This window comes from Ictidomys tridecemlineatus, chromosome 7 (assembly GCF_052094955.1).
Source record: "Ictidomys tridecemlineatus isolate mIctTri1 chromosome 7, mIctTri1.hap1, whole genome shotgun sequence".
Lineage (NCBI taxonomy): Eukaryota > Metazoa > Chordata > Mammalia > Rodentia > Sciuridae > Ictidomys > Ictidomys tridecemlineatus.
Window position 1 is genome coordinate 64883202 of NC_135483.1, and position 23156 is coordinate 64906357.

At 35.3% G+C, this 23156-nt stretch overlaps 1 long non-coding RNA gene across 1 annotated transcript in view; it reads left to right on the forward strand.

Moving 5' to 3' along the window:
* LOC120892977 (uncharacterized) overlaps positions 1-21288 on the forward strand; it is a 129473-nt gene extending 108185 nt beyond the window's left edge. The window contains exon 2 of the long non-coding RNA XR_013423610.1: positions 20804-21288. This is a non-coding gene — a long non-coding RNA (uncharacterized LOC120892977). The remainder of the gene's footprint in view (positions 1-20803) is intronic.
* Positions 21289-23156: the final 1868 nt, after the last annotated feature.

Consider the following 23156-nt stretch of genomic DNA (forward strand, 5'->3'; position numbering starts at 1 on the left):
CTGTGGCTTCCTGTTCCTCCTCCTGCACCATTGTATTCTCCTCCATCTTGCCCTCTACCCTCCCTCCCTGAGTCCTGCACTACCCCATACCTTTAGGCCTCCCTCCCACCCTCCTTACATTTCCATCATTTTGCTATTTCTCAGGGAAAAAGAAAAATCTCTTTTCTAACTGGGCAGAGCATTTATAACAAAGGAAAGCTAGGTGGCCTGGATGCTGAAGCAGAGTAGAGAGCTTTTAACTGCAGGAGTGTTAGAATCTGAACACTCCTGTTAGGACAGAAATGAGAAAATCCTAAGAGAACCTGTATGCTGAATTGTTCAGAGGGGGGAAAATCTTTCTAGGGAAATCACTTATAAAATGATTCAAAAAAGCTAAAATAAAGCCATTTCCCTGCAAGCAGTTTTCCTTTTTTTTACCTTGGGAAATAACAAATAAATGTCCCCAAGCACCTCTAGTTACCCTACTGTTCAAGGCTCCATCCCCAGCCTCAGGGGTTTCTCTTTTCTTGTTGCTCCCAGACATCCATTTGCCTCCTGAAATTATATCTCCTTTTCCAAGGCCACAGAACATAACTCCTCCTTCCTCCTCTGCTAGCTCCTTCAAACTCTGTCCCTTTCTGGCTGAGTCTGAAAAATGGAATGGCAGTCCTGCTACCCGGCTCACTCAGTCATCTGAACCATGGCTTCTGATTGCTGCATTATTGATCTGGCTGTGGCCTGTCCAGAGAAATGGAAAGACCAAACGATTGCGAAATAAATTTAGTTCTCCTCTTTGGCACCTTCTTCTTTTTCTGTGCTCGGTCAGAGCAACACTAAAGCTATTTATTTTGTCTTTGCAATTTGTGGGAGAGTGAGAAGGTCATGAAGGGGTTTTAAGACAAGTTGTCCTGATTTTTTCCTGGATGACTTTTCCCTGCCTTTCCTCACTGCAGTTATCTGAGTACTATAAATGAGTAAGAACAATGGATTATGAGCAAGTATTCTAATATCTGTTGGAGAATACCATTTGTTTCACTTACTTTATAAATAGAAAAAGACAAGTAAACTCAAGAGAGTACCTATATTGCTTAAAGCAAGGTTTGTTTTCACAAGTAGAATCTTGCAGGCTGTAAAGATGTTGATGTGCATTTATTTTCTTGGCCTGCTCACTTACGCAAGATTTCTAAGTTTCATAGGTTTAATGTAGCTGACATGAAAAAAAAATCATCACGGACCATAGCTTTAGAGTATGATTTCAGAATTTACATGCAATAACTAGTTAAGACCAAAAGCTTAAAAGCAGTTTGAAAACTCACTTATTTGCATGATTTCATGCGTCTAGGTCTCAATTCTGCCCCAGCTAATGTTGAGATGATATCATAACTTACAGTGTTTTGTTTTTGCTTTCTGAACTACTCAGAAAATGCCCATTGAGATGAAAAGGACTTAGAATAGTTTGGCTTGGTTTTCATGTAATTTTGTCTTATCTAGTTTTGCTCCTAGATTATGGGTTCTCCAATGGAAATGTTAGGACTGCTTGTCTTTTTATCTTCTAATGAGGCTTTGCTTGATGACTGTGCATAATGGCGTAGAATAGTTGTCAGTAGAATAAAATCTAAATCATATTTTAATCTCAAAACAATATTTAGAAAACCAGTAGAAGGCAGGAAATCATTAAGATTAGAACCAAAATTAATGAAATCAAAAATTTTAAAAATGCAAAGGATCAATGCAGGAGAAAGTTGGTTCTTTGAAAAGATAAACAAGATTGATTAACCCTTAGCCTTACTAACCAAAAGAAACAGAAGACCCAAATTAACAAAATTAGAGATAAAAAAATGAGATATCAGCACAAACATTGCTGAAATCCAGAAGATGATTAGAAACCATTCTGAAAATTTGCATTTCAATAAAGTAGAAAATCTAGATGGTATCAACAAATTTCTAGACAAATATGACTTAGCCAAATTGAACCAAGAGTGTACAGAAAACCCAAACAGACCGATATAAAGCAATGAGATTGAAGGAATAATAAAAAGCCTTCCAACAAAGAAAAGCCCAGGATCAGGTGGATTCTCAGCAGAGTCCTACCAGACTTTTAAAGAGAAACTAATGCCAAAACTCCTCAAATTATAACATGAAATAGAAAGGGAAGGAGCACTTCATTCTATGAAGCTAGTTATCACCCCCAATAACAAAACCAGATAAAAGAATATCAAGAAAACTATATATAAATATTACTGATGAACACAGACACAAAAATTCCTAATAAAATATTAAGAGTCTTCATTCAGGAATACATTAATATGATAGTACACCATGATCAAGTTGGTTTCATTCCAGTGATGCAAGTTTGGTTTGACATTCTCAAATCAGTAAATAATTCAACACATAAATAGAATCAAGGGCCAAAAATCACATGATCATCTCAATAGATGCAGAAAAAGACCTCCACAAAATCTAACACCCATTCATATTAAAAACACTGGAAAAAATAGGGACAGAAGAAACATAATTCAACATCTTAAAGGCTACATAGGATAAACTCAAAGTCAGCATCATATTGAATACAGAAAGACTAAAAGCATTTCCTCTAAAATCAAGAATAAGGCAAGGATGTTCACTCTTACCACTTCTATTCAATTTAGTTCTTAAAACTCTAGCAATCAGACAGGAGAAAAAAATTAAAGGCCTAAAAATAGGAAAAGAAGTCAAATTATCCGTTTGCTTAGGACTTAATTCTATACTTAGAAGACTGAAAATACTCCACCAGCAGACTTATATAGCTGATAAACAAATTCAGGGAAGTAGAAGGATAAAAGACCAACATGCAAAAATCAATAGCTTTCCTATACTCCAACAATCAATCTTCTGAGAAAGAAATCAGGAAAATAATTCTATTCACAATAGCTTCAAAACAACAACAACAACAACAACAACAACAAAACAGTTGGAAATAAGTTTAACCAATGAGGTGAAAGACTTGTATACTGAAAATTATCGAACACTAAAGAAAGAAATTGAAGAAGACCTAAGGAGCTGGTAAACCTACCATGTTCTCAGATAAGCAGAATTAATAGTGTCAAAATGGCCATATTACCACAAATGATACCCAGTTTCATGTGATATCTATCAAAATATCAAATGCATTCTTTAAAAAAACGAATAAAAAACCCTAAAATACATATGGAAGAATAAAATACCCAGAGTACACAAAGCAATACTGAGCAATAAGAGTGATGCTAGAGGCATCACAATATCTGATCTCAAATTATATCTCAGAGCTATGGCAATGGCATAAAAACAGATATGAAAGCCAGTGGAATAGAATACATGACAAAGAGCAAAATCCATATAGATATGTCTATCTGATCTTTGAAAAATTTTCCAAAAACATACATTGGAGAAAACATAGCATGTTTAACAAATGGTGCTGGGAAATATGGATAAACAGATGTAGAAAATGAACTAGAACCCTCTCTCTTCCCCTGCACAAAAATCAGATCAAAATGGATCAAAGACCTAGGAAACAGATCAAAAACCACTGAAACTGTAAGAAGATACATGGTTAATGTTCCAGTATGTTGGCACAAGCACTGACTTCCTTAATGTGACTCCTGAAGCTCATGAAATAAAACTAAGAATGGGGGCTGGGGATATAGCTCAGTTGCTGGAGTGCTTGCCTCCTATGCACAAAGCCCTGAGTTCAACCCCCAGCACCACACACACATACACACACACACACACACACAAAAAAAAAAAAAAAAAAAAACCTAAGTATGGGATGACTTCAAATTCAAAGAATTCTGCACAGAAAAAGAAACAAGAGCATGAAGACAGAGCCTACAGAAAGGGAGAAGTGGGGGAAATCTTTGCCAGCTACTGTTCTGATAGGAGATTAATATTCAGAATATATATAAAACTCAAAAACTTAACTAAAAATCAATAGATGGGCAAATTAAGTAAATAACTATAGACATTTTTCAGAAAAATAAATACAAATAGCCAACAAATACATGAAAAATATTCAATATCCCTACCAGTCAGGGAAATGCAAATCAAAAGTACATTGAGCTTTCATGTCACCCCGGTTAGAAAGACAATCATCAAGAATACAAATAATAAATGCTGGAAAGAATATGGGGAACATGGTTTGTTTATATATCGTTGGTGGGACTGCAAATTAGTACAATCCTTCTGTAAAGCAGTATGGAGATTCCTCAAAAGACTAGATATAGACCCACCATAGGTCCCAGCTACCCCACTCCTTGGTATTTATTCAAAAGAACTAAAATCAGCATACTATAATGATATAGGTGGAAAAGGGATGATAGCAAAATGAAATTAACCAAACTAAAATGAAATTAACCAGCTTCATGTTCAGTGTAACATGAACAGCACTCACTACCCTTAGAAGCCCAGTCTTAGTGCTGCTAGATGAGTGCACATCGTTACAATATTTTATTAAGCATTCTAGGGTAACACCTGCGGCCTTTATACCTCTCTAGGTAGCTCTTTCTCTACATTCTTTCACTTTTGATCTGGTCCTTGTCAATCTCTGTGTATGGCTTTTGTTTGCTAGTGCAAACAGAGCCACTACAAACTTGTTCATAATGAAGGGGAATTTCAGTGAATGCTGAGTTTAGTTAAGTTTATCATTGGCAATCTGATTCAGATGTGACCTGATTTAGTTTGCTTTGTGTTTCTTAATGAGTTTTTCAGTTTCTTATCAGTATGTGTTTACAGATGTCCTCAAACGTGGAAAATTTTGATCATTATCCCTTTGACTTTTTTTCTCCATCTCTTGCTCTCTTTCCTCCTCTTCAAGAGCTCTAATCACATGTATATTAGACCACATGAAGGTATTCCACAGCCCATGGGTGCTCTGTTCAGATTTGTGTTATTCTCTCCTGTGTTTCATTTTGAATTGTTCCAGTTGCCATGCCTTCAAATATATTAATCTTTTTTTTCATTTTCTGATATGCTGTAAATCCCATTCAGTATATTTATATTTTTTTTATCTCAGACATCATTTTTATCTTTAGAAATTAGACTTAGATCTTTTTAATATCTTCCATGTCCCTATTCCTGTATCTTTTTGTAGAAATGGAACAATCATAATAACTGATTTCATATCCTTTTCTGTCTATTCTAACATGTGTTCTTGGTTTTGGATCACTTTGGATTTTTCTCCTCATTTTAAGTTGTGTTTTCTAGTATTTTTTTTTTTTTTGGTGTGTGTGTGTATGTGTGTGTGTGTGTGTGCACATGCGCGTGCATGCATACACTTGGTAGTTTTTGACAGGATGTGAATTCTGTTTTGTTGGTCCTGACTAGGTTTTTATTCCTAGAGATCTTGATAGTCTGGTATGTCTTTAAGTTTCTGGTATGTCTTTAAGTTTCTTTAAGCATTGTTAGGTGAATCCAGATCTGCATTTGATCCACAGTTAATTTACCTAACCATTACTGAAGCAAGGCCCTTTTGAGATCTTTTCCTAATGTCCCATGAGTCATGAGGATTTCCAGTCTGGCTGGGTGGTAGATGGCTAGGGTGGCCTGGGAGCCACCATTCTTAACCATGCATAAATTCTGTGGGCTCTTCCCTCTAATCCTGTAAGACAGTTGGTTCTGCCTTTGTGCTAGAGTAGTTTCCTCACCTGCATATACTTATCAGTACTATGGAAAACACTCACAGGGACCTCAGGGAAGATCACTGGACTTTGCTCTCTGAGCACTTCACTCTTCTCCTATACTCTATCCTTCAAAACTCTGGCCTCCATATTCTTCTCAACTCTCATCTTCATCTGCTCACCTCTGGGAGCTGCTGGGTTCTGTCTGATTTCTTTTCCCTTCACCTTGACCTGGAAGCCTTTCTCAAGGAGTTAACCTTAAGCAATGTCAGGGCTTATCTCACTGGTGTCCAGCCTTTCAGAGGTCCCTGTCTTTAATTGTTTGATTTTCAGTATCTTCAAAATTGATATTTCATATATTTTCTTCAGTATTTCTGATGTTTCTGGTGGGAGGTCTTTCAAGTAAATGTGAACCTTTGCTACATCTTCTTGACCAGAATCACCAATCCTTATATTTTTTAATCTTTAAAATAACACTTTAATTTTCTTCCTTACCTATGAAGTTAAGAAGGTAACAAGAATATGTAATTTTAGAGTTCATGTACATAACTTATAGATAGACCATTTTCTTTCAAAGATTTATAGATATTTATGTTAACAGATAAGATAAAATAGGGCCAATAGCCCAAATGTTTATCTTTAATCAACTGAAATTTGTCGAGTGCTTGCTTTGTGTCAAGCCACGGGCAAAGTACTGGACAGAGCATGCCAACAGTTCTCCGCATTGTCAACATAGGGTGAATCAACTTTGTCATGTACCACTGTCTGCGCAGGAGAGGCTTAACTTTACCTGACATCAAGATTGAAATTCTTCATGCAGTTCATCATTAAGAAAAAACATGAGTGAGGACAGCCTTGCCCTCATCCTTCATCATGCACTTCTTTCCAATTTATTCTTTTATGAGCAATTTGTCACTCTCTGAACTTCAGACTTTCTTAGAACTCTATGCCTTTATTCCTCCAGTTCCTTTGTCTGGCTCTCCCTCAGTGTTGCTCTCACTTTTCCAAGAAGCCTTCTTTGGACCCCTTTCAAGGGTTGGTGCCCACTGGATGAGGTCCCAAGCTCTTTGATATTTAATTCTTACATAGCTCTTATGAAATGGGGTTATAATAATTTTATTTTCCATTTTCAATTCAAACTATAAGCTTCATAAAAGGAGAGATGATGATTTGCATTCTGTATTCTCAGGGATTAGGATATGGTATGTGGAACATAGGCAATGTCAATAATCTTTAATGAAGGCATGGTATGAATGCGTTGATCCTAAAAGAAATAGAGGAACCAAATTCAAAGGCCTAATTCACAATAAGTTCCCTCATGATTTGTTCATAAGAGCCAAAGTACAAATCTGATGAAACATGTAGCAGTTTGTGCACTCACCTAACTGCTTATTCAGCAGAAGACCATGTAGGTGGAGATGTAAGACTTATTTATTTACTTATTGGTGCTGAATTGGGATTGAACTTAGGGTTTTTGCATATGCTTAGCCTGTTCTTTAGCACTGAGCTACACAACTGGTCCATTATTATTCTACTACTTCAAAATTTTGATTGGAGTGGAACCTTTTACTTGACATGGTCCTTTTGTAATTTCTCATGCCTTTCAGATTATGATATTAACAATACTTTGTATGGACTGAATATTTGAATTCCCCCAAAATTTATATATCGAATCCCAAAATCCCAGTGTAATAGTATTTGAAGGTGGGATCTTGAGAAGGTAACAAGGTCGTGAGTGAGGAATACTTCTGAATGGGATTAGTGTGTATAAAAAAGAAACATGAAAGATGATATTTGTTTTCACCATGCAGAGATATAATGAGAAAGGCCAACTGTGAGCTAGAGAGTGGGCCCTTACCAGATACCCAATCTGCTGGGACCTTGATCTTGGACTTCCAACCTCAAGAACTCCACAAAATAAATTTCAGTTGTTTAAACCATGTAGCATGTGGTGTTCTTTTTTATGGTTGGCTTGAACTGAATAAGGCAACACTATCATATGTTATTTTAGTCTAGCATTCTATCACTAATAAGAAGTTTCCTGAAAGTACATTCTCCCTTACCAGCACCCACTCTTCTTATGTTACTAGGATGCTGGTTGCACAGAAACCATGAAACCAAATGAAGATAGAGCACTGTGATCTTGGCTAGTCTTTCATTCCGCTAGCCAGGTATGCTTATTATGCTTTTATTATCTGATGTGATGATCATGATTCTTTTAATGGAAAATTTAGGGGGTATTTTATTTGAGTGACTCAGGTTTCCTTGGCCTGGTGCTTAAAGAAAATACTTGTAGATGACAGAAAATGACCAATTTTACTTTAAAAATAGAGATTAAAGGAAGTTTGGTTTTCTATGAAGGGAACTGAATAGTTTTTATCCCCGTATAATTGAAAACATGAAGATTAATGGTCAAACACTAAGACATCTGCCATGTGTAGTTGTTTCTTTTCTATTTTGGAGAAAGGAATGAGGGACCTTTCCCTATATCAAGTCATGCAGGGGGTACTGACATTGAATCTGGTGGGGTAGGCCTGGCCCATGCCAGCATTTCCTGTTTTCTCTGGAATAATTGTGGTAATGTGGTTGACATTTAGCAAACATTGAAGATAGGCCACGTGCCAAAGGTATTCAGGTAACAAGGCATTGCCCCGGTCCTCAAGGAGAGGAGGTCAAATTGCCAGGTTTCTGAGATGGGGGCCTACTATATCTCATCCACTCTTCATCTCCTGTGCCTGCAACAGCTCCTGATTCAGGGCATCTGCTTTAATAACTGTTTATCACATCAATGGATGGATTCTGCTATAGTAAAGCAGAGATGTACTCGAAACTTGAACCAATTAAGAAATTATGGAGTGAGAATGATAATTTCTTCTGGTTTTGAATGCAAGGAGGCTCTGAGAAAGACTACACAGAGAAGGAGCTTTTGAGTTGGAGCTTTATAGGTTGAGTTTTTCAAACAGAGAAAGTAAAACATGGAATTTCAGTGGTTATTGAGACCATTGGCAGGTAGATCTGCTAAGGAGTTGATCAGGGAATGAAGGAAAGAGAAAACAAAGATCTGGTTGAAAGTATTGTTGAGTGGAACTGGAGAGGAGGAGGAGATAGAGGATGTATACAAGAAAATAAAGTCGATGGCCATTTGATGCTGATATGCAAATAGGGTCATGGAGTTGCCAGGGAGGCCTCAAGAAAGCTGTGTAAAGGGCATCTTGGAAGGAAGGGCACTGTAAAACCCCGCTAAACCCTTTTACCCCATCCAATTTTCCTTTACCAGGGACCAAATAAGCTCCCTAAGAGGAATTAGTTGTCCTTTGGCTTACTGACAAATCTTCAGTACCTAGGACAGTTCCTGAAACATGCAGGTTCAGCATTTGCCGAATGGAGGATTCAGATGTTGCAATATGGTAAAAAATAAGTGTCCCAAAGTGGAAGACCCTATGATGTGTATTTCACATTAAATCCAGACTGCTAAGCACAAATTATGTTATGCTAGTTATGTACTATGTTTATTATTTTCATCATCATTATTGTATGTTTAATATTGAATCTCTTGACTTCGGAGAAGTAAAAATAAATCAAAAGTTCCAAATTAAAAAAAAAAGATGTTGCAAGTGCATCCTCAAAGATGAATGTTGTGGTGTAGATTCTTTGTTCCTTGGTGAAATTTCACTGCTTACCTTGTGGTCCATATTCTAGTATGGACCTAGGTCCAAACTTTAGATTTCTTAATTGTCCATTTTGTTTGTGCTGGTGTTCTGCAGTAAGACATGAGGTCAGCAGGATGTTGTAGGAGAGAGTAAGTTTGCACAGGGAAGTCTGATTAAACTTTCACAATGGGGTTCCCATATTGCATGTGTATGGCCATGGAAGGATCCTTTAATCATAATAATTCTAATGAGAATTAATATTGATTGAGAGCTTAGTATATATTAGAATCTCTGATTAGCACTTTACATGTATCCTTTAATCTTTATTTTTTTTTCTTTTTTCTTTTTTGGTGTGGTACTGGGGATTGAGTGCCCAGGGATGTAGGGTGCTCTACCATTGAGGGACATACCTGGACCTTTTTTATTTTGCAAATTTTGAGAGAGGGCCTCTCAAAGTTTCCCAGGCTGTCCTCAAACTTGCAATCCTACTGTCTCAGCCCCCCAAGTTGCTGGGATGATGGGAGTGTGCTACCACACTTGGCTTTATTTAATTTCCATAACAACCCTGTTTTATTTAATTCTTGCAATGGTCAATTATAACTTTCCCCAAGTTTACAGATAAGTAAGCTGTAGCTTAGAGAAGGTTCCAAGCTAGCTAGAAAATCCCCTTCTGGTTCTGGTTTCTAATTATAACTTGAAATCCAGAATTAAGGTTGAACACAGGGTTCAGTCCAAGAAATAAAGACCTGAAGAAATCCCTACTTTACAGATGCTCTCAGTCTCCCCGTTCTACCACCCTAGGTATACACAGACAAGAGCAGATTTCAGTGCATAACTGCAAGGTGAATTTCCTTTGCTCAATATTGTAAATTCATCAAGCAATGGGGAAATATTTTCAATTAGTGACTCTGAGTCTAGCGTAGGTGATGTTTGATCAGTCAGTAAACTCATATCCCCTGGCATGAGAAAGTCAACTTTCTGTGACACTAGATTTTCAGATGTGAGCCCAAACATAATGCCCCATATCTGCTTTCCTACAGAAGACCAAACTCATGGTTCCAGAGAGCAGAAAGTCAGAGCACTAAAATGGATGCATTAGAATTAAGCTGGTTTCCATCACAAAGCTTCATTATAAATATTATGCTGGCTCTATAAGACACTCAATGTTTGGTTTCTGAACCTATTAATATATAATGAGGGTACGATGTAATTAATATCGTTTGTTTTGATTTTCTGTTAAATCCGCTTTAGTAATAAGAATTCAAGGTAATTATTCAGAAAGCCTTTTCAACAAATGTCAGTTTTCATTGATTAAAAATCAAGTCAGTGCTTCATTTGAAATGATATTTACAAGCATGCTTTAAGCAGAAATGAATAATTATCAGGTTATTGAACTGCAAGTTATCTGCAAAGAATTGTCTAGGTTTTTTTTTTTCCTTTGTGCACTAGGGCTTGATCTCAAATAATAATAATACAATTAACCTGAGAGTATTGAGAGAAAGTACGATGCTTTTGCTTATAATTTTTCAATATAGCGTTAAAACGTTTTGTTTTCACCTCTGGTGCTAGGGATGAAACCCAGGGCTCCATGCATGCTGGACAAGCCTCTACCACTGAGCCACATTCCCAGCCCTTACTACAGTATTGATACCTTAACTTCCCTTTTCATTGGTTGTAGAACCACTCAGAGCCAGGCATTGTTAGTTGGGGGTGACTGAAAGCTGTTTATCACATAGTGATTTAAAATTCGTCTGCTTCTGGTGGTCTGCTGCTATGAATGGTGGTTGTGCCATGCCAGCTCAGGAGTTTTCTTCTCACTCTAAAATGTCTTTTGTTTCTATATATTTCTCTTTCATTCTTTTGCATAAAACAATGGAAAAGTAGTCTGTCATCTGTTATTCACAGAACCGAGTTGTGCTGAAGGAAATGTGAATTCAGAGACATTTGTTTTTGCTGGGATGAAGGAAATGTGCACAACAACAGCCCCAACAAATTTAGACTACAGTGTATTCATATTTACAAATAGGCTTGCACACATAAATCAAGTCACCAAAACGAAGCACTGCATGGGTTTTAAAATAATGTTCTTGGGCTGGGGTTGTAGCTCAGTGGTAGAGTGCTCGCCTTGCATGTGGAGGGAACTGGGTTCGATCCTCAGCACCACATTAAAAAATAAGTAAAATAAAGGTATTGTGTTCTTCTACAACTAAAAAAAATATTAAAAAAATAATTTTCTTAGTGTGACTAACTCTTATTTAAAGTCCTTCAACAATGTGGGATAAAATACCATAATTATGTCCTCTCTTCCTTTACCTTCTCATTATCCTTTGTATAAACCACTCTTGTGGGTGCTTGCAATATGGTACAAAACAAGTGTCCCAAAGAGGAAGATCCTATTATGTGTATTTTACAAACAATCCAGGGAAATTGACATTAACAAGCCAGCACAGAAAGTAAGGAACTTGTTAGATGTTGAGAGGTGCTATTTAGGAAGATCAAGCAGGGAAGTGGATGGAGAGGGATGGGCAAGGGATTTTCATTATGATGGGGTTGTCAGGAAAACTTTCCTGAAAAGGTGATAGTTGAGAAAAAGCTTGAAGAGTACTAGCAAGTGAGTCATGTGAGAACCTGAGGAAAGAGCATTATAGCCTCCGGAAACAGAATGCTCATAGGTCCTGCTGGGGTCCATGACTGATTGTAGAAGCAGAACAAGGAGGTCCGTGTATCTGGTGCAGAATGAAAGCAGAGATGAGTAGGAATGAAGGAAGATTTAACTGGGAAATCTTATAATGAAATTCCTAGTTTCTGACAGCCCACGTCTATCATAAAAGAGAATTGTTAATACAACCGATGGATAAGAGGTGGTTGATCTGCAGACAGCTTATGTCTTTCTGAGTCTTTCCCTATGCGATTACCAGAAACTAAGCCACTTGCCTGATGGCCATGAAAATCTATCTTTCTGCATGTCTGGTTACTGGGACCCAGTTAAAATTTAGCCTTGCCATGTCAACTAGGCCTGCATGGTTTGACAGAATTTTTAAATTTTAAGATAAAGTTAACAGGAAGGAAAAATACAGAAATGGGAAGAATGTTGTAATAGAAATATTTTGTATAGGTGTAAGGGTTAAATGTGGCAAAGTTTTTAGATGTAAGGATTTCTTCTAAAGTGAGATATTTGGGTAATTATTTTCCTATGAGAAAATTGGGCCAATTTTTTAAATACCATATTCCTGATTCTTGACCCTCACAATATCCCATTTCATCTTGTGGTTTTCCTTGGACTCTACTTAAATGGCATGAGAAAGGCATGTAAGATGTTTGGTGAAAGGACTAAATTAAGGCAGGAAGGTGGAGAGAGAGGGAAGGAATGAGGATATATTTGGTGTTATCATTGGCCAGCCACATTGCTTCCTTTGGTCCTCATGTCTCTCTGAAGAAGGAAAAGAAGGTACACAGCAGTCTGAGCAATCTTTTGTGTGTTTCTGAGTCCCACACATGTCCATCAAAGGAGGCTTTTGGTAAGCAATAAAATAGGCAGTGTAAAGGAATTCAGATCTGGATCCACATATATGTTAGTGGTGGCTAAGGAAAATGACAATTCAAACATTTTGCTCATCTCATTAGAGAACACAGTTTCCAAGCCTCTTTCAGGATTGAGACCACCTCCAGTGTCAAGGAGGATTGCTTTCTTAGGTTACACATTATAGTCTGCCAGAAGTATAAATCCAAGACCAGAAAACATCGAAAGACCCAACCAGGAAATGATCAAAAAATTTGCAACTAGGGTGAATGAAAACCTGAAAAATGTGAAGACCCTTAGTAATTCTATGGCATCAGAAAATTAAATTTCTGTAATAACAAATTACAATATAATGAGGTCACATTCGTAGAGTAAGAGACCCAGATGCCTCAATGATTTAATCTCTCTCTTCACGTAAGCTTGCATTGAATTTTAATGAGTATTTTGATTGATAACATATTTAGTTCAAAATAGGTCTTTGAAGACAGCTGTAAGAGTATTAACATTTTAAAGATGCTGTGATATAAATTCATTTCATTAAGTAGCTGATAAGAACAACAACAAAAAAAGCATAGGATATAAACCTGCTAGTGTCAGACATACTGTTGTGACCCATATATTCCTATTGAGAAAAGGGACAGTAATGTATCTTTATTGGGCTATTCTTTGAACACTATAGGAGCTCATTTTCCTTTCTGAAGAAAATGCCAAGTGACACCAATGAAACAGGTACAGTAAAAGCATTATGTTTAAGAGAAGAAAATTTCAAGTAAAAGCTGCCTAAATATAAAATAGCTGTGGTACCTCAGCTTGTGGTAAAATTACAATGGCTTTGACAGCCCGTGGATTATCTCAGTGAGACAAAAGACTGAGACCACTGCTTTCCAATAGTAATATAATGAACGCTGTAAATGCAAGTTACACGTGTATGTCTAAAATGTCTAGAAGCCATATTAAAATTGTGAAAGAAACTAGTGAATTAATGTGTGTTCACTTAATCTAACACATTATCATTTCAACGTGAAACCGATATAAACATTAATGAGACATTTTATGTATATTTTACACTGAGTCTTGGAACCTCATTCTGGTTCTTCTTCTGCCCCAAATAATGTAGAACAAGTCTTAAGTCCTCATCCCCATGACAGACCCTTTCACATTTGGTGAAAATCCTATTTCTCCCCAAATCGTCTTTTTGACATGCTAAATATCCAAGTTCTAATATCTATTCTTTTTATTGCCTCTTGGCACCTTCTTGCTCACTGTCCTCTGGATGTCTCTCATTTTATCAGATGGTCTTTTAAAGTTGATTCTCAGAATCGGGACTGTCACTCCTTGTTCTAAATGTATGCCTCTGTTAGTGCAACAAGCTATTAGGTAAAACTGATGGTTTACTAGATGAGTCAGCAGACTCAATTAAAGGGTTCAGGATGAGACTGCCAAATTCTTCTGTCTGAAAATGCCTTAAAGCTAGGGGTGCTGATGAAGCTTTAGTTTCAAGGTTGTTTCTTACATTGGTTCCCTTTAGGGTCCTGGAAGGATCTTAGCAATGTATTCATATGTCACATAATTCCATAAGTTTTACAAAAGTACTGCTCTGATTTAATTTCTGCTTTCTTCCCCATGTTGGCAATATCTATGGACATTTGTAAAATTGAGCATAAGATTGACCTGAGTTAGGAGTGTGTTTAATTTTGTTCCAGTGAGATAATTGTGCTGCTTGAATTCATTTATGTATGATTAGTTCAAGCTGATCCAGGGCAGGATTGAGTTCCCAGAATCTTTTACTTTTTTCCCTGGGCCTGGTAACCAGCATTCATGCCCAATTACAGGGTCAGTGGTTGTACATCACTATACATCACTATGATTATATCCTATGGGTCCTAGAAACAAAAGTGGGTTTATAGAACGCTCTTTTCAGTCATCCCTGTACAATTTTAGAAAATAATTTTGTTGTTATTGATAGTTAATTATAAGCACTCTCTTGTCAAATTATCACTATATATATATATATATATTTTTTTTTTTTTTTCTTTTTTGATGGACTTACATAAAATAAAATTCATCACAGAGGGAGGCTGGGGTTGTGGCTCAGTGGTAGAGTACTTGCCTAGCATGTGTGAGGTACTGGGTTTGATCCTCAGCACCACATAAAAATAAATATGTAAAATAAAAGTATTGTGTCTATCTACAACTAAAAAAAAAATCTTAAAAAATTTATCAGACTTCCTGTATTTTAAAAATATATTTTAAATTTTTTGATTGACACATAGTAATTGTACATATCTATGGGGGAGAGTTTAGCATTTCACTGTATAACTTCCTGTGTTTTTAGGAAACTTGTTAACAGTACTCCAGTGAGTAAGTCTTTTCTAAGGAAACAGCTTGAACAAATATTTCTCCAAATTTGACAACAGTTCTAAAAATTTATGTGATATACTACATAATTTATGTGAAAACTACTTTAGAATTATATGTGATATACAGTGCAATGAGTTGTGAAATAAAAGGAAATTTTAATCAGCTATATCATTAAAAGATTGAAATTTATTTCTATTCTCTTCAGAAAAATATTACAAAGTCAGTGTCATGCATAAGTCATTAAAGAGTATGTAGCAAAAAAAAATGCAACAAACAAAAACTGCAGTAAAGTTGTACTACACAGTATGTCAGGTAGTAAATTAGAAAAAGTATTTTGCTGTTTTTTCTGGATTTTGTGATGTTTGGGATACTTGCCAGATTTTGAAGGTCACATTTCTGATTTCTTTTTTCATTCTCATTAAGTAATTATATTTAATGATTACTTAATGAATAACAATTATTATTTAATGGATAGTGAGTCATTAATTTTTGTGTTTGTAACTTTGTATTCTGGAAGAACCTCACTTTCCCTTATTTCTATAGGTTTCAGGTCCCATGAAATCTGCATCTGCCCCTGCCCCTGGCAATCCTGCTGGTAAAAAACTACCCATCACTCAAAACCAAGATCAAAAGTCACTTCCATTATAATCTATTTCCTGAATCCCTAATCAGATGAAAACTACTTTAGAATTACATATTACTTTGTTTTCACCGTTTAGAACCATTATCAAAATGTGCCTTATTTTCTTTCTCTGTCTTGCAATTATCTGTATCATTATGTGTCTTCTTTATTGGAGGGAATGTAAGTTTTAGCAGAAAAGGGCTGATATAGAGGGCACAGGGAACTGGAAGCTAATGTGCCCAGACAAACCCAGGAGCACAGTTCAGGTAAGTGGTGATCTGCAGAGACTACCAATGCCAAAGGGGACTAAGAGGTATCCCGATTAGTTGGTGGATTACAGAAAAACTCAACTGAGCTGGTAATAGCAGGAAGTCTAGCAGGTCATCATTACCAAGGCATTATTACATTAGACTCCCTTCGAAGAGCCAGGGGTAGGAATCAGTGTCCCAAAAGATCAGTGTGCCAAAGCAGACATCAGGTTTAGAGAAATTGCAGCACAGGCAAGAATCTTAGAGCCTTAATCCTTGTACTTTAGATAAAACCTGATTCCTATTAGAAGAGCTAAGAGTTACAGCCACAGCAGCAGGAGGGTGGGCTTGATGTCATCATACCTGGTGTTCTGCCTAAGCAGAGAGAGGCTAAGAGCAGAGCCTGCCTGGGATGAGACTGCCTGATCCCAGGGGTTGAGGGGGCTGAGATGCTAGATGGCTGTGGCCTTTCCTGAAGGCAGAGATGGTGGCTTCACCCAACTCTATCAATGTTCCTGGACAATGTTGAACATGTGTGGATAGATACTTGATATTTTTAAAGTTAAAAAATAGCCTGTAATCCCAGCAACTCAGGAGGCTGAGGCAGGAGGATTGCAAGTTCCAGGCCAGCCTCAGCAACTTAGCCAGATCCTGTCTCAAAATAAAAAACAAGGATTGCAGATGGAGCTAAGTGGTATAGCTCCCCTGGGTTCAATCCCCCATACAAAAAAAAAAAAAAAAAGTAATGGCTTCTAGATACCTCATATTTCATTCCCAATCTTCTGTGTAGTTATTCTAAACATTATTGAATGTGGGGTGGTAAAATCTTCTGTTATTATTGTATATCCATCTGTTTTTCTCTTCAATTCTGTTAGTTGTTGCTTCATGTATTTTTTGAAGGAGTCTGTTAAGTGCATATACATTTATAATTATTAGTTTTTCTTGATAGGTTAATCCTTTTATCATTATATGATGTCCTGTGTCTCTAGCAATAATTTTTGTGTTAAAATATATTTTATCTGCATTTAATATAGTCACTCCAACTCTCTTTTGGTTTACTGTTTGCATGATGTATTTTTTCCCATTTTTTAAATTTTCAAACTATTTTGGTTTTTGAATCAAGTCTGTTTGTTATAAATAGCTTTTAGTAGGATTTTGTTGTTTTTATCCATATTGCCAATTTCTGCTTTTAAATGGAGACTTTATTTCAATTTAACTTAAAATGTTTACTGATGAGGAAGAAACTTACAGCTGCTATTTTGCTATTTATATTCTAAATATCACATATCTTGTTTTGTTCCTTGATTTTTCATTACTATCCACTTTTAGGTTAAGTAGAGAAGTTTTAGTCTATTATTGTTTACAATTTGAATCTCCTTTTCCTTTTTTTAAAACTATCTTTACATAGTTTTGATGTGTTTTTAACTGGTTGTCTTAGGAATTATAATTACTATCTTAATTTATATTATTGTTGTAGAGATTAATACCATTTTGATTTCAATAGGATACAAAAGTTTGTTCTTACATAGGTTTGTTCCTCTCCTTTTTTTGTTGTTAATATGACATATTTCATCTTCATACTAAGGTATGCTTATCTACACAGGTTTATGGTTAATGTTTTATGTAGTTGTCATTTAAGTCATATGGAAGTAAAATAGTGTTGCAAATTATACATTGACACTTATTCATGTTTATCTATTTAGTAAGCACTATTGATGCTCTGTATTTCTTCATGTGAATTTGACTTCAGCCTCTTTTCATAGCACCCTGAAGGACTACCTTTAGTGTTTCCTACAGGGCAGATCTACTAGGACTGAATTTCTTTCAGTTTTTATTTATCTGGAAACTTCTAAATTTTTCCTTTAGAAGGACACTTTTGCTAGACATAAAATTATTGGTAGACAGACTTTTCCTTTCAGTACTTTGAACATATCCCTATAGTCCTCAGGCCTCTGTGGTTTCTGATGAGATAATAGAGAAGAATCTATTGGAGATTCTTGAAAGCAATGAATCACTTCTCTCTTATTGTTTTCAAGATTCTTGTCTTTACTTTCCCACAGTTTGATTATGATGTGTCAAGGTATGTGTTTATCCTCCTAGAAATTTGTTGAGCTTCGTGGGCATACAAACTTATGTTTTACCTTAAATTTGGTAAATCTTACATTTAGGTCTATGAGATGCTTTGGTTTAACTTTTGTAAAGAGTCCATGTCCTGGGGCTGGGGATATGGTTCAAGCGGTAGCGCGCTCGCCTGGCATGCGTGCGGCCTGGGTTTGATCTTCAGCACCACATACCAACAAAGATGTTGTGTCCGCCGAGAACTAAAAAATAAATATTAAAAATTCTCTCTCACTCTCTCTCTCTCCCCTCTCTCACTCTCTCTTTAAAAAAAAAAAGAAAAAAGAGTCCATGTCCTGAATCCAGTAGGTAAGTTCACTTGTCCAAATGCACCAGCACCATGATTTTTTCTTTTTTCCATGATTCATCTTTATTCCTTTGTCTAAGATTTATTGATGATATTTATGTGGGTCAGTCTCTGGACCAATTATATCTGTTGCATTGTTCTCTTTGTCTATTCCTTTACATAGTGGCATTGGCCACAATGTTAATTATAGTAGCTTTAGAGTAAGACTTGAAATCAGATAGTGTTAGTACTCCAACTTTTTTCTTCTCATTCAAAATTAAGTTGACTATTGTAGAATTTTACCACTTCATATAAACTATAGAATAAGTTTGTTGATATACAGGAAATAAATTGCTGAGATTTTAAATGAGATTTCATTGCATATAAAGTTTGGAAGAGGAAGAATCAACATTTTGATGATATGCAATCTTATCCATGAACATGGAATAGCTCTGCATTTATTTAGCTCCTCTTTAATTTTTACAGGAGAAATTTTCTATTTTTTTCTTCATATGAAGCTTTGTATTTAAGTATTTTATTGTTGTGGCCTGTCACTATAAATGACAATGTGTTTTCAATTTAAAATTGTACTTGAGCATTTATGAGATATAGAAAAACAATTGATTTTGTATAGTAACCTGCATCCTGAAATCATGCTATAATTTCTTATTAGTTCTAGGAATAATGTAGTTTTATTTTATATTTTCTGATTGCTAATAATGTTGAACAATTTTATATACTGTTTTATAAAAATCTCTGTTGTAGTTTTTCCTATTTTCAATTTTCTTGCCTCATTAAAATTTTGATTCATAGGAATGCTATATATATTCTAGTTAGGATTCCTTTGATGTGTTTATTGCAAATATTTTATACTGCATGGTTCTTTATTGTTTTATACTGTTTATGTTTTCTTGTTGAATATAGTTTTAAATTTAAAAAAGTAAAATTTGTCAATATTTTTTGATTTTTAAAATATCCTGTATAGGAAACATTTCCTTATGCTAACATGTTACCTTTCATGTTTAGGATTAGTAATCTGGAATTGATTTTTTTTTTTTTTTTTGAGGCTGAGGTAGGGCCCAACTTTATTTTCTCCCACATGGATATAAAATTGACCTGGCATCATTTATTAAAAACACAACACTTTTTTCAATGCACTGCTGCAACATCATAAATGATTGACTATAAATCAGAGGATATGGATTCAAATTCTCTATTTTTTATCAATGATTTTTCCTATCTTTGTGCCATCCACACAAAAGATTTAGTTGCTATAGCTTTATAATGATTTTGATATATGATAATGTATGCCCTCCAACTTTATGTTCAATATCTTTTTGTTATAGTGAACACTTTTTGTTTGCATGAAGAATTTGAATTAGTTTGTTACATTTCACTCAAGATTCTTCTGGTGTTTTCAGTGGGTCTGTATGACATCTATTGATTAATTTGAGGAAACTGACTTTTCTATAATAATAGTCTTTCAATCTGTGCATATTCCACCATTAGTTATATCTTTAATTTATCTCAGTAAAGTCTTATCATTTCCTGTGTGGATGTTTATAAATCTTTTATTAAACTTGTTGCTAGTTCTTGAAGTTTTACTGCTAATTTAAGTGATATCACTTTTTTTCTCTCTGAACAATGACATTTAACTGTTCATGTTTTTCTAGAAAGGAATGAAGTTAATGTGTTTTTTTTTAAATTTTGTTATAATTAGTTATACATGACAGTAGAATGCATTTTGACACATCATACATAAATGAAGTACAACTTCTCATTCTTCTGGTCGTCTGTGATGTAGAATCACAGCTATCATGTGATCATATATGTACATAGTGTAACAACCTCCTATTCATTCTACAGTCCTTTCTATCCCCATTATCCACACTCCTCTTCCCCTCCCTTCAGTCCCCTCTGCCTAATACAGAGTAACCTTTATTCTTCCCTAGTCATCCTGCCTATTGTGAATTAACATCCTTATATCAGAGAAAACCTTTAGCCTTTGGTTTTCTAGAATTGATGTCACTTTTAAAGTTTCATTTTCTATGATAAATATTTAGAAAAACAATTGATGTTTTACATAATTAAACATATCAAGTGAGCTTATTAAATTTGATACCTACTAATTCTTATAATTTTTGTGTATATTATTTTGTATTTTCTAAATATTGTAATTTGTCTTTGAACAACTATATTTTTATTAATCTTTTAAATTCGTATGCTTTTCCTTCTTGCATTATTAGTTTATTCCTCCAGAACATTTTTTAAACTTAAATGTTAGAACATATTGTTAGAACACATAGGTGAATGGTGAGAACACAAGATTAAGAGAATAATTCTAAAATATGGTCCCATGTGATTGACCCCCATATGCTTTCTTTTCTAGGAAGTAATTTACCAGCAGCCCTGCCTGGCCTAAGTGGACAGGATGTGTCACATTCCTCAGCAAACTACCTGTTAACTGCAGGAGAAATATAGGCCCAAGATAATATCCATGGAAGGAACCCAGGAGATTTTTGTGACCAGATCCTGAAACTCTGGGAGATCAGGATATTTCATACTAATCATAAAATCTGTAAGAATGTATGGTTAAGAATCCAATTAAAATGGGTCAACATGGGCCAACATGACCTAAAGTTGCCATGACAATGGGGACTTGAATGTCTGGTCTGATGTCACTCTGCTGTCAGTCAAAAGTCAAGACGTGGACCTGATCAAGAGTCTCTGGAAATTTCTCTGGGATCCCCAATAAAACTGGGGGGCAGGAAAGGTACATTGTCCCTCTCCTGTCTGAGAGGACCCACTCTCTCACTTTTGAATGTCCTCTTTCCCTCACCTATCCCTTCAATAAACTCATTCCTGTTACTGTGAGTGAAGAGTCTTAAACCTTTTTGACTTGACCACAAGAATCAGTGTTTGAAGAGGGGGTCTTTGAGCTGCCTCAGTTTCTTGGAAGTCTCTAGCTCTGTATCAATATTATTATCTCATTTTTGATTGCATAAAGAAAGCTTTCCATATGTGATATTTATTATGATCTTTGCTTTTCTGGAAATGTAGTTTTCACATAAGATTTCAGGTTGTTAATTCTTTTGATATTTTAAGTTTATTTTAAAATTTATATAATTATTTAATTTTTTTCAAATTTTGATGCATATTTTCAGATCGTATGGTTTTCCTTCTTTATTCTGTTGAGATAGTGAATCTTGTGATTTATTCTAAAGTTGAACCAACCATTTTTGTTATAAACCTCATTTTGTCATGATATAATTATTGTTTTTATGTATCACTCTAATTATTTTTTTATTTTTTATGTTTTGCTATGTAAGTGTTTTACACACATGTGTTCATAACAGCTTAGTCTATGATATTCCTCTTTTCTAGAATTTTTGACAGGTTACAGTCTCATTCTGGTCTGATAAAAATAGTGGATAGTGTTTACTCATTTATTTTCCTGATAAATGTAAATGTGATACTTTTATTCCCTTGGATGTTGAAGACATCCAAGCCTTCTAGACTTGGAGGATTATTTTTGTTGATGTTTCTTTTGATGTTTGGTAGAAAGGATTTAAATTACTGGCTTTATTTTTTACAATAAGAATAGTACTATTCAGATCGTCTCACTTTTTTTGCTGACAATTTTAATTAGCTGTGGTTTTTAAGAATTTATCTGCTTCTTTTATTCTTTTTCATGTGGTTATCTTAAAGTGTTTTAATTCTTCCAAAGTTTTTGAGAATTTTCTTGCCATATTTTATTATTGATTTCTAGCTTTTAAATTATCTTGCATCTTCTAGTTGATTAATAGAAATCCTGAATGTATTCTGATTACAACTCCTTTTACGATTAGGAAACATCCTCTATTTAATTTCAGTTCTTTATTTTTTTTTCTAAAATCTCCCACTTTTCTGAGCACCAGACTTTACACACACACACACACACACACACACACACACACACACACACAGATGTACACACACAAAAATTTTGGAAAATAAAGAGTGATAGAACATAGAGTGTATAACTTACTTGTCCATGTTGCAATCTTAGGAACAACAATGTTTAGGAAAAAGAAGAGGACCCAATTAAGGAGACAAAGGTCAGATAGAATACAATGTTTCTCATTTCCAAAAAGCTAAGGGATTTAGATTTCAAAAACACAGCCTAAACCTTTGCCCAAATGGATAAATATTAGCTAGTATAATCACTCTCTCCCATGATAATGAGATGCAAAGAAATGCCATGGCTAAGCATCAATTCCGATTCTTATGAATCATACCTTGGATGATTGCTCCCCAAACTATTAAAATCTTAATAGGTTGGGTGTTGGAGTGCAGGGAATAAATGAATGGAAACCAGTTCTCTCTTCAAAAGAAAAAGGTAAGTTAAGGAAGAAGCAAACAAACTGCTTAGGAAGGAAGCAAATATAAATCTTAGCTTAAAGAAGAAAATTTAAGACCAAACGGTAGAAAGAGTTTTTGGAGCATATAAGAATAGGAAACAGGCAAGGAAAAAGAAAGTTCTAGTTTTCATGAAAGACCAAAGTGAACTTTTTCTTAGGATAAAGGCTTTAATGAGCTTTCCCCAAGGTCTAGAAACTCACACATTTCCCAGTTTGAAGTCATTAGCATATCACAGACTTGCCCCTTTTCTAGTCTGTTGAATTGTGATAACATTTCAATAGAAGAAGTGGGAACCTGACCTGCTGTTTTTCACTTCTTGCCTCATTTACATACTTGAGGGC